This window comes from Haplochromis burtoni, unplaced genomic scaffold, assembly GCF_018398535.1.
Source record: "Haplochromis burtoni strain Fernald_Lab_line unplaced genomic scaffold, NCSU_Asbu1 Contig_48, whole genome shotgun sequence".
Lineage (NCBI taxonomy): Eukaryota > Metazoa > Chordata > Actinopteri > Cichliformes > Cichlidae > Haplochromis > Haplochromis burtoni.
In genome coordinates, this window is record NW_024582409.1 from 2393086 (window position 1) to 2403762 (window position 10677).

At 39.5% G+C, this 10677-nt stretch overlaps 1 long non-coding RNA gene across 1 annotated transcript; it reads left to right on the forward strand.

Annotated features, from left to right (window-relative positions):
• Positions 1–4894: 4894 nt before the first annotated feature.
• On the forward strand, positions 4895–8143 carry LOC102305252. Its single transcript, XR_006054358.1, has 3 exons — positions 4895–5179; positions 7772–7871; positions 7958–8143. It is a non-coding gene; the product is annotated as an uncharacterized LOC102305252 (long non-coding RNA).
• Positions 8144–10677: the final 2534 nt, after the last annotated feature.

A 10677-nucleotide genomic window follows, 5' to 3' on the forward strand; every position in this document is an offset into this window, starting at 1 on the left:
GCTGATGACTTTCAAAATAAAATCCAAGAACGGAGAGCGAAACGTCTGGCGTCGTGTCGTGGAGAAATATGTAGCTAGGCAGCATAGACAAGCTTCGAAGATATTTAGGACATCATGCAAGTCTGTGTTTTATGCTAAGAAGAATCTAGATAAACGTGTGACTGTCTTTAAGACATATGTCTTTTCATTTGTGATATTCTTCCCGTCGATATATATCTTCAAAGTATGTATTATTGCATTTTTATGCTTAAACAAGCTAAAGGCAACTATCCGAATTTTAATAAAGTACTAAAATTATGAATGAATAAAGACGTATTTTTTAACATCTTAACTTTTTTCAAAAACTTTCCTGTTTTGCTCTAAGTGTCAGTGGGTAGTTTGATAACTTTCTCTCACGTTTTGTTGTCACACTTCCGCCTTCAGGTTAAGACAATGTGTGCATTTGGACACTAGATGGCGCAGAGCTCATAGCAACGAGCTCCTACATCTATTAGTGGTTTTTATCTGAACAGCAGAAGGCTGATTGGGAAAAAGAAAGATCACAAAGCCTCTTAAAAAAAGAAGAAGAAAAAAATGGTTGAAAAAAAAAAACTATAATAGTTATTTCCAGCACAATGTAATAAGTAGGTGCAACAATTTCTAGCAAATCTTTTTTTTGGGGGGGGGGGGTTGGTATAGTTTTAGAGCAAGGCAAATCCATTTCCTGAGACATCACAACAGATAATTATGCAAACACAAAATAGTAAATGGGCTGCACTTAGATAGCTCTGTTCTACTCGATTTGTACACTCAAATTGCTTTCTGACTGCAAGCCTCATTCACTCATTCCTCACACATATGCAATACAAACACTTTTTCTATGCCTGAGTGCTTTGCCTAACATTCACACAGACTCGCATAGATGCATTGGTGGCAACTCGAGGTTCAGTATCTCGCCTAAGGATACTTAAACACGCAGACTAGGGGAGCCAAGGATCAAACCAACGGCCTTCCAATTAGTAGACGGCCTACTCTACCTCCCGATCTGCAGCTACCTCAGTCGCTTTAAGTAATTGGATGCTGCTGTAAAAAGTAATTGGATGCAGTAAATAGTGTAAAAAGGCCTGAAATTGTTAAGTTGTTTGTAACCTTTCTGAATTCTAATTGTTTAGCATGCTTTCTGCTCCTGTCTTTTTCTCTGCAATTGACCATTGCTTTATGGTTGAATCTCTCTTAGATTTAACAAGTTTATTCTTATGATCTCTCTCTGTCATAAATATATGTTAGCGTGACTCAATCGCTAGTTTGAAGGCATTAATATAAGTCTGTCTGTGAAGAAAAGTTTGATTGAGTATTACTGAAAAAGGCTGGCTTCCAAGTAAATGAAACACCCCCCCCCCCCCCCCAAAAAAAAACAAAAACAAAAAAACCCCAAATACATGTATGTCTCCTAAAAACCTGACACCTGCATAGAAAACTTAAGTCTCCAATAATGTGTTTACATGTTACATCACATTTGGTATGCCCCTATTCATGGTTAGTTGGCACAAGTTGGTATAGAAGCTTAAATGAGTTATAATTCATCTCAGTTAACTTTTAGCTCCCTATTGTGTGATTTGTTTGTCGCTTTCACCGTTCTGGATGCAGTCCCCTAAAATAGTTTGAATATTTTTCCAGATGACTGAGTAAGCTGCTGTAATTTATAACGAGCAGAAAGCTGAGCTGAGCCTCTCTGCAGCACTCTGGAAGCCACAAGAGTTGTGCTGTTATACCCAGATAGGCTCAACAGAATTTGACATTTAGGAGTTCTGGCCAAGTTTTTGCATTACCACTGCAGTAATGGAAATACTAGAGGCATGGCTTATCCTGATTGACATGCGGTCATGATACACACAGATTCTAAGAAGGGCTCAGGCAGGATACGTTTGTGCCGCAGAGAAGCTGGGGGCCTCAAGAAACTGAAGAAGGCATCACAAAAATGAAGCTTTGAGGTTTGAAAACCATATAATGGGCTGGTGCAGTTGTTGAAAGGGGCGTTTTATTGGTCGGCTCATACAACAGTCCTTCACAGTTTTTCTCTGTGCAAAGTGTCTCACTCTCTCGAGCCGTTCTGATGAGAGAGGTGATTCACTGCAGCTCGTTAAGTGATTTAGAAAAAATTTAAATTTAGGAGTGCTTGAAAAGTCTCTTTCTACTTGGGTCACACTCAAGGTCAAACCACTGCCGGCAAGCCCAGTTGATGAATTTGTGTTTTAGGTTGAAGAGGCAGTCATTCTTTTTCCTGCAGCTGACCAAAACACAAAATGAAAGAAAAGCATTCTTACTTTTAAACAGCTTTAACACCATGCACATACTTTCAGGCAACCATAAGCCTCTGTTTACTGGGGACACACACCTTTTTATGGTTAAGAGGAGGAGGGACTGCTGAGGAATGTGACTTGCAGTCATTTGTCGGATGTTTTCAAGCTGTACTTGTTCATTCTTGACGTATTCTTAAAAACAAAACAAAAAAAATTGAAAAATCAGCTTTGTATCAGCCGCATAATGTCACATATTATCACATGCATATCAGTGATTATGCACTACATATAATGCAATTTCTCAATAAGTATTTTGAGAAATAATATTATTTTCCCAACACATACCATGTTCATGTTGTCATATTGTCAAGTTTTTAAGATACATTGTAGTCATCTACAAAGCATGAATGAAGCCATGAGCCATGTTTGTTTGCTTATAATACCACGCCATCTCATCTTACCTACTTAACACTAAAGTGAGAGGGTGGACCTCTCCACAGACTTCAAAGCACAATTTATTTCAGAGTCTATTTGGATGACTGAAAATCCTCAAATGCCCGTTTGTGGCCTCCTCTATATTTTCTACTTCTTCATGGTGAGTGATCTCAACGAGCTAGTGGATGAAAGTTCCCTTGTTATATGCGTTCCTGCATCTCACTTGCCTGTGAAGACTGTTAAAAAATGTCTTTTCAGCAGCACATCAGGACAATTAGGAGCTGATGTGGATAAAAGCTGAAGACTAATCAATTCCATTCCCTGGTCTAGTGAGTCAGTGTGTGTCCGTCATATTTATAGTTGCCATTTTAAGAAATTTCGTGGTTGGACAGTTACAGGAATTAATGTTCTTTGTTTTTCCCAGTAAACTTGCCTAACATCGGCATTCAAGGTGTCAACACTTTTTCAGTAAGTTGGCATGCGGCTTCATTGGCAGCAGTAATAACGATACGTCCCTGCAGATTAGGACTCTGGTGTTGAGGTTGCTAATTAACTGGCACCCAGCAGTGTGTGTTCCCGAGCATGTCTGAACGTGTTTAAAGAGCTTAACAGTCTTCTGAGGTAAATCATGTACCAGAATTAATTATATACAGTAGCAAATCAGAGGCAACCTCAGCTAATGCCATCATACTGGTAACACAACATAATAGAGACAGCCTATCCTATAACAATTAATCATCTGCAGGAGGGATGGTGTGTTCATAAAAGAAAAAAAAGTCCCTCTGTTTGTGTTTTAAGTACTCTTCCAGATATCGTATGCACATGCACATTCAGCAGCACATATGCATGTTTACGCATAAGCTGGGTTTGTGACCCTTAACCCTCCACAATTAAAACCAGGAACACAAATGGTGACCATGCTGCTCAGTGTTTTATCGTTTTTCCTGTTCTGTTGTTGATTATTAAGAACTTGGTGCAACTCCAAACCTTTTATGTATTATCTTGATTGTAACCTTCCTCCTTCTTCTCGCTAGGAGTTGAACTCTAAAAGCCTGAACAAACAAACAGGAATTACCCTTTTTGTGATGGTCAGAAGGACAGTGTGGAACATATCTTTTTAGCCTCTCCCTTCCTTGGCTTTATGTCATCGTGGTCAGGGTCCATAAGTGGAAAGGGAAGGGTGGGGTGGGCGCTACCTCCCTCGGCTAGGTTAATGCTCCTGATCAACTTTGTTTCCTTCTTTTGTGTATGTATCTTAAGTTTAGACACGTTACAAGGATGCTATATGTGACATGTGGGCAAAGGTACATTAGAAAAGCAGTATATCAGACAAAAACAGCTTGAGTAATTCTAACAAGCTTCAAAGTCAATATTTGGTAAGACCACCTTCATTCTGCAACACAGCCTGAGCTCTCTTAGGCAGGTTTCTTCTCATTTCTTTTTTTTTTATTTGCCTGTCCCGTTTGGTTCTTTTGCCATCAGAATTATGGATGAGGAAAAGAAAAGGGAGAAAGGAAGAGGGGGAAAAAACAGCGGAGAAGAGGGACAGGGATAAAGGGCAAAAAACCAAAAACCAACTACAGTAAATAAGCAGACCAAAAAATACATATATCAATCACCTGGATCACCTGTTGAGAAAGAAAAAAGAAAACAAGCAGAAGAAAAAGAGAGCAATACAATAAACAACATCACGATGATATATGGGAATATAACAGTAAATACTAAATATTAAACATTATTGTGCAGCACGTAATATCGACAGCGCACAGTGTGCTTTGAGGTAGGAGCCAAAAAGGGTGTAGTTTGTGTGTGTGAGCACCCGTGTGTACACCTGTGAGCATGGACGCGCTTGTTTTTAAAAGGTTCCTTCATGTAATGATCTGCTAGAGGGTGTGGGGGGGCCACAGCCCCGTCCTCCAGGGCATGAAGCAGGTATGGAGGAGATCAAAACTCCAGACATCCAGAGGCCCCCAGAACACAAGAGACCAAGGAAGACCAACAGAGGGGCAGCCGCCCACTGTCCCAGAAAGAGCTGAGGAGAGTCCCCAGATGAGGGGTCACTCAGCAGCCGCGGAGCAGAAGCCAGGGGGGGTTGCAGTGACGTGCCCGTGAGCTCCGCCGGCAGCCAGCTGTGCCAGAGTGACCGAGCCCCAGGCCGAGAGGCAGAGGGCACCCCACCCTCGAAGTCTTCTCATTTCTTTAAGCTGTCTTCAGGAATAGTTCTCCTTTCAAAGCTCTTGTCTTGATGTATGCTGAGTCAACCAGGTAAGGAAATCCCAAAAAGTTCATTTTGTTCATCTGGACATAGCATTTCATCACCCATCCAAGTGATAAATCAACTTTTTGGATCTTTTGTTCTATTTTCTGTCAAGATGATCTCACACTGCTTCAGTAATTTTGAAGTCTGTGCTCTGGGGACGCCTATCCATGGCTGGCGGTGTTCCATTGTGTGTTTTTCTGTCCAGGTATGCTTTTATTGCATCAGTGCAGTGTGTTTGGGATCGTTGTAATGCTGAAAAGCAAAACTTTTACCAATCAGATGATTTCCAGTTGGTATTAAGTGGTGGAAATGCTGATGGTATTCTTCTGCATTCAAAATTTCATCCATTTTGACAAGAGCCCCAAAATGACTGGCTGAAAATCACAGCAGTGATTTTGCAGACGGCTGTAGACACTCACTGTCATACATGTCTTCTCACATCCTGTTATATAATAACAAAGATTCAAACAAAAGGATTAATCACTACATAAGACCTGTTGCCACAGATTCTCAGTCCAGTTGTTGTGCATTTTGGCATACCTCAGCCTTTTCTCCCTTTTTCCCTTCAGTAAGACTGACTTCTTGACAGCCACCCTTCCACTGAGACCATTTTAAACTATGTCTTTGGCCTTCAAATTATGTGTTTGTGCAACAGGCTATTGTAAACAAAGAGCCTAAAGATACAATTTAAAATTGGCTCTTTGCTAATAATAAGTCTGTTATTGTAGACATAACACTGGTTCCCTTGAGTTTGGTGCCTTTTTATGCTTGAATGATTCATAGGTCAGTGTTAAGTGGCTTAACAAACAAAAACATTCATTTGAAAATGGTCAGGTACAAAGACCGGACTGAAAATAGTGAAAAAGCAGCCAATATTAGAAGCTCAAGACCACTTTAAAAATGACCAAAAAGTCTGGCTCCTTGGGAAAAAAAAAAGAAAAACAGAAATGAGGGGTGTGAACAGGATTTTATTTAAACAGCATCACCCGGCATACGTCATGGTTTGTATTCTTTAACATGACCTTGGCATGTGTGCCCTGACCACAGCACACTTCCTAGCACTAGTGGCAAGCATAAAACAGTAATTGCCTGTGAAAACCCCCTCTAGGGAGAAATGCAATCTTCCATGAGTCGTAATTTAGTGCTTCATGCTGGACTTGTCACTTCAAAAGACCAGAAGTGGGAGCATATTTTTTAAAAATAATAGCATGGGGTTATAGGAGAATAAAAACACATTTATAAAGAATTTTTTTGGTGATTTAATATCAGTAGCCCACAGAGAGGTTAATCTAAGCAAAGATCACCTCCTGACTTCATAAAAAAATGTAATCCACCTGATTTAATCTTTCATATTTGAAGTCTGGATGCAACAAAACACTGCCAAGTTTAATATTTTCCCTCAGTGTGTGCCTGCAGAGTGCAGGGGTTTGGTTTATGAAAACTGTAAATCCACTTCTAATAATAATGCTTTCCAAGATCAGTCCTATACTATATGAGCATTCCTTTCTTCTTCTAAAAAGGTACACGGTCCTGAATTTAGTGTGCCAACTTGTCCTCCAGTTCTTCATAAAGCAACTTGTTTTTGTATCCATATTCTGCCTAAACTGTGAATTGTGACTATTTTCTCCTCTGTTGGAAACAGATTAAATGTTAAAAGGAACATCAGCTGCTAAGCATGACTCAGCTGTGGAGAAAACTCTTTGGCACTGAGCGTCCATTTCCTTTGGACAAAATAAGCTTATTGCGAAAAATATTTGAGAACCATCACTATCGCATGATTTAAGTGGGAGGATGGATTCTGACCCCATCTGGTGCCTTGAACAGCTGCTGGACCCACTGTGGAGCGTGCTAAAGAGCCAAGCAGTTTAGACAAATTCGCCCAAATCCTTTTTTCTCAGCGAGGAGCAATTTAGGGATTTCAACTGCAGCACAGGGAAAGGTAAGAAAAAAGAGTGAATATATATATATATATATATGCAGTTATGTGTGTGTGTACAAGTTCAACCACTTGTTCACATCTTACGCGGACGCAGACGCTAACTGTCTGTGACATTTTCTCTTCCTGTCGTTCAGGTCAAATGCTCTCCTGACAGGATTTTGACTAGGATGGCTCTCCAGGGAGGAGAGCAGTAAGTGAACTATGTCAAACTGCCTAAAACAATCATTTGTGAATTTTACTACTTTAGTGGTGGAAAAAAGAGCAAAAAATATAAAAAGTTTTTAAACCAAAAACTATAGGAAGCGGAGTAAATTTTAAGACTTCAAGATTTTATTTTGTAATATTTGGGAACAATTTATACATTAAAAAAATATAACACATTAAAACATAGTGTGGATCTGAAGTGGTTTAAACTGGGCCTAGAAATCAGTATAATTACCTCAACATAAAACTATAAAAACTATGACTAATATAACCAACTATAACCACTGTCTCCACTGCCAGCTCTTAGGCAAGCTTTCTTGTGAATTCTCTCCGTAGTCTTTGGGGAAAGTTCTCCAGCCTTCTTGATGGACGTTCCAAAACTCATCTTTGGATGTTGGCTGCTGTTCAAGCTGTTTTGAGAAAATTTCGATCCGGGCTCTAGGGAGGCCGATCCATGACTGATAATGTTTCATTGTGTGCTTTTTCTACCCAGATGTGCTTTTACTACCCTGGCAGTGTGTCTGTAATGCTGTAAATTAAGCTGTTGCCAATCAGAGTCTTTCCAGATGGTATATCATGGTGGATCAAAATCTGATGATACTTTTCTTGGTTCCAAATTTCATTAATTTTGACAATTTCCATCATGTTTTACAGATGGCTGTAGACGCTCGTTGTGGCACCGGTCTCCTGCTCCTCCTCCAAACATAGTGACAATGATTTGAACAGAAAATTTCACATTTGAATTGATCTCTCGGTAAGACCTGTTGCCACTGATTTTCAGTTCAGTTCTTGTGTAGTTTGGCATACCTCAGCCTTTTTTCCTTCCTTCTCTTTTTTAAGACAGCATCTTGACAGCCACTGGAGATGGGTCAGTTGAAGGGCCAGATACATCTTTCAGGTCCTGTTTCAGGTTTTTGCTGGATTTTTTTTCTTTTTCTGAAAGTCATGGCTTTCACAAAGTAACTATCTACTGTAGTTACTTTTTTTTAGACCTGACTTCTTGGTTTGTTTTTTTTTTACTTTACTTGTCCAGTTTCTTAAAATTGTTGAAGGACACATCATATATATATGCCAAGTGCAGCTAACAGCTCTTTGGAAATCACCTTGTTGATGGAAAAATGCTATTTTATAGCAATGTGTTATCTTTGGCATTTTTCATAGATTCAACTAAAGAAATGAGAACAAATTATATGCTTTTATGAAAGACTGTTTGTAACAAAGATATAATTTAAAGTTGTCTGTTATGTGTAGACAACACTGGTTCATCCTTTGAATTAGGTGCCTGTTTTTTTTTCTTGCATGATTCATAGGTTAGTGAAAACATTCCTTTAAATCCTAAAGGTACAAACACTGGACTGAAAATGAGTGTTGCAGCCAGTGTTGGACACTTATTGCTCAAGACCACTTTAAAAAAAAAATAGCAAGAGCATCTGGTTATAAAGAAGAGTTGGTTCAAAGGCTTTTCCACAGTACTGTACATAAGCAAAAATAAACGTATCCATATGCAGAAGCCAGAAAACTAAAGGTAAAATCCAATAAGCCTCTCAAAGTCACCAACTTAAGTAGGTGATAATATATTTATCTCTTCTAATATTAGTGTACTTTTTACTTATGACTCATCTAACACTGATAATTTCACTTAATGTCAGGATCTTTCTGATGTACCTAATGCTTATCCCTTTCAGTCACTGACACTTAATGCCAGGTTGCAAAGTAAAACATTCAAGCCTTTCTCTCCAGATTCACCACAGTTTATTAATCCTATCTTTAGTCAGTTAATCTCATTGAGATCAATACCTCTTTTGTATGAAAGATCATATTTAACAGTCACACAGGGCAAAGAACAGACAGATCCTTTCTCAAACCTTTAGGTCTTAATGTTTCATAGAGCAAGTAAGTAAACGGAATGAAACCCTACCGCTGTCTCTCTCTGTACATTCAGCTGAGAGGGAAAGTCCAAAGTAATTACACAAAATGTATGATAATAAGTCTCCAGATACACTTCATCAACAATGATCCTTGTCAGTGTAACAACATGGATTTCTGAGTCTTCAGCTTGGCATTGTAACAGCCAAGCACCATTATCAGGGGAAATTGCTTTACGTTCCATTAGAAAAGAAGAGGGCTATGTGAATGGCTCTATGGACTCACACACACACACATTCACATCCTGACAGAGTGTTGTCCCACTGTCCAATTAACCTCACACAGGGAACGGACGGAAGTGAGAGCAGGAGCGTGATGGGTCAGGACCTCCTGTAGGCACACAGACCTTTAAGAGCACTTCACTGACGTTTCCACAATCCCTGTGTTTTCATTCAGCCTCTAGATATCCTTTCAGACATTTTTTCCCCTTCTTTTATTCATTTTTTTCCTGCTGCTGGTTGGCAGCATAAAAGGCTAATATTGACTTTACTGACATATCTTTGTTTGGCATGGGAACGCTTGAGGCTTTGGCTGCTGCTGGCCTCTTTGAGTGGCTTACCAGAGAGGCCTGGCAGAAAGCCAGCATGTATAGCAGCTAATAATGGACTCTGCTACACTGTTCTGCTCATCACATGAGAGAAAAGTGAGGAGAAAGAAACAGCTATATTTGAACAGGACAGGAAACTGTAATTTGGATTATTGCATGTGCTCAGCACTGCGACAAAAGTGAATAATGTTGTACACATTGCTATCCATAAAAGCCAAATAATAAAAAAAAAAAATATATATATATATATTTAAAAGCATTTGGCTTCCTAAAGGCTGCTCCGAGCAAACACTAGAGAACAGCTTCTTAGGGGAAAGTGCTTTATCTTCTTATTCTGCCAGGAAACATGCCACGACACTGAGAAAGTAGAAAAATATGTCTTGAAATTGAAGAGCAAGGATCAACGGGCACTATTCCAACAGGTTTCATGAGCAGCTTCATCAACAGAAACGGAGGCACGAAAGGGAGTTCCACAAATCCACATGAGCCTTGACAAATAGTTTTTTTCACTAATGCAGAAACTATCTGAGAGACAAATAGAAACACAGGCAGTTTTGAAGAAGATCCACCCAGCAATGAAATTCAACAATGTAACAAATCAAGGCTGTTTTTCAGGCTGTGACTGGGTGTTCCCTCTCTGTGTTATATAAAGTCTACCACTGGAAAATGAAAGCTGTTCATTGGGTTCATCAGAGTGGTTTTTCCTTCAGTTAAATAACCAGTCCTGTGGGTAACTGTTTAATTAACTTATTTTTATCGCAGAAACATGAATCATTACAGTTTGCCTTCCAAACCAATAAACTGCAAGTTTTAAATTTCTGTGGAAATTGACTATAATATTGTTCAAAAATACTGTCAGAAATGTCAGTGGATTTCAAATAAACAATGCACTTTGGTTTTCTTGCTGAGCACCGAGGCGATGAACACAAAGGACCGACAAAGCACCAAAGCTGTAGCTGCCTGCTGCTAATGACTGGCTGCGGTTTTCCTTTGATTTGGCTCCAGCTGAGCTGCTGCAGGTTATGAAGGTCATAAATATCAAGCTGCAGCCACGGGGCAAATAGCCCGTGGACATGAGGAAACGGCT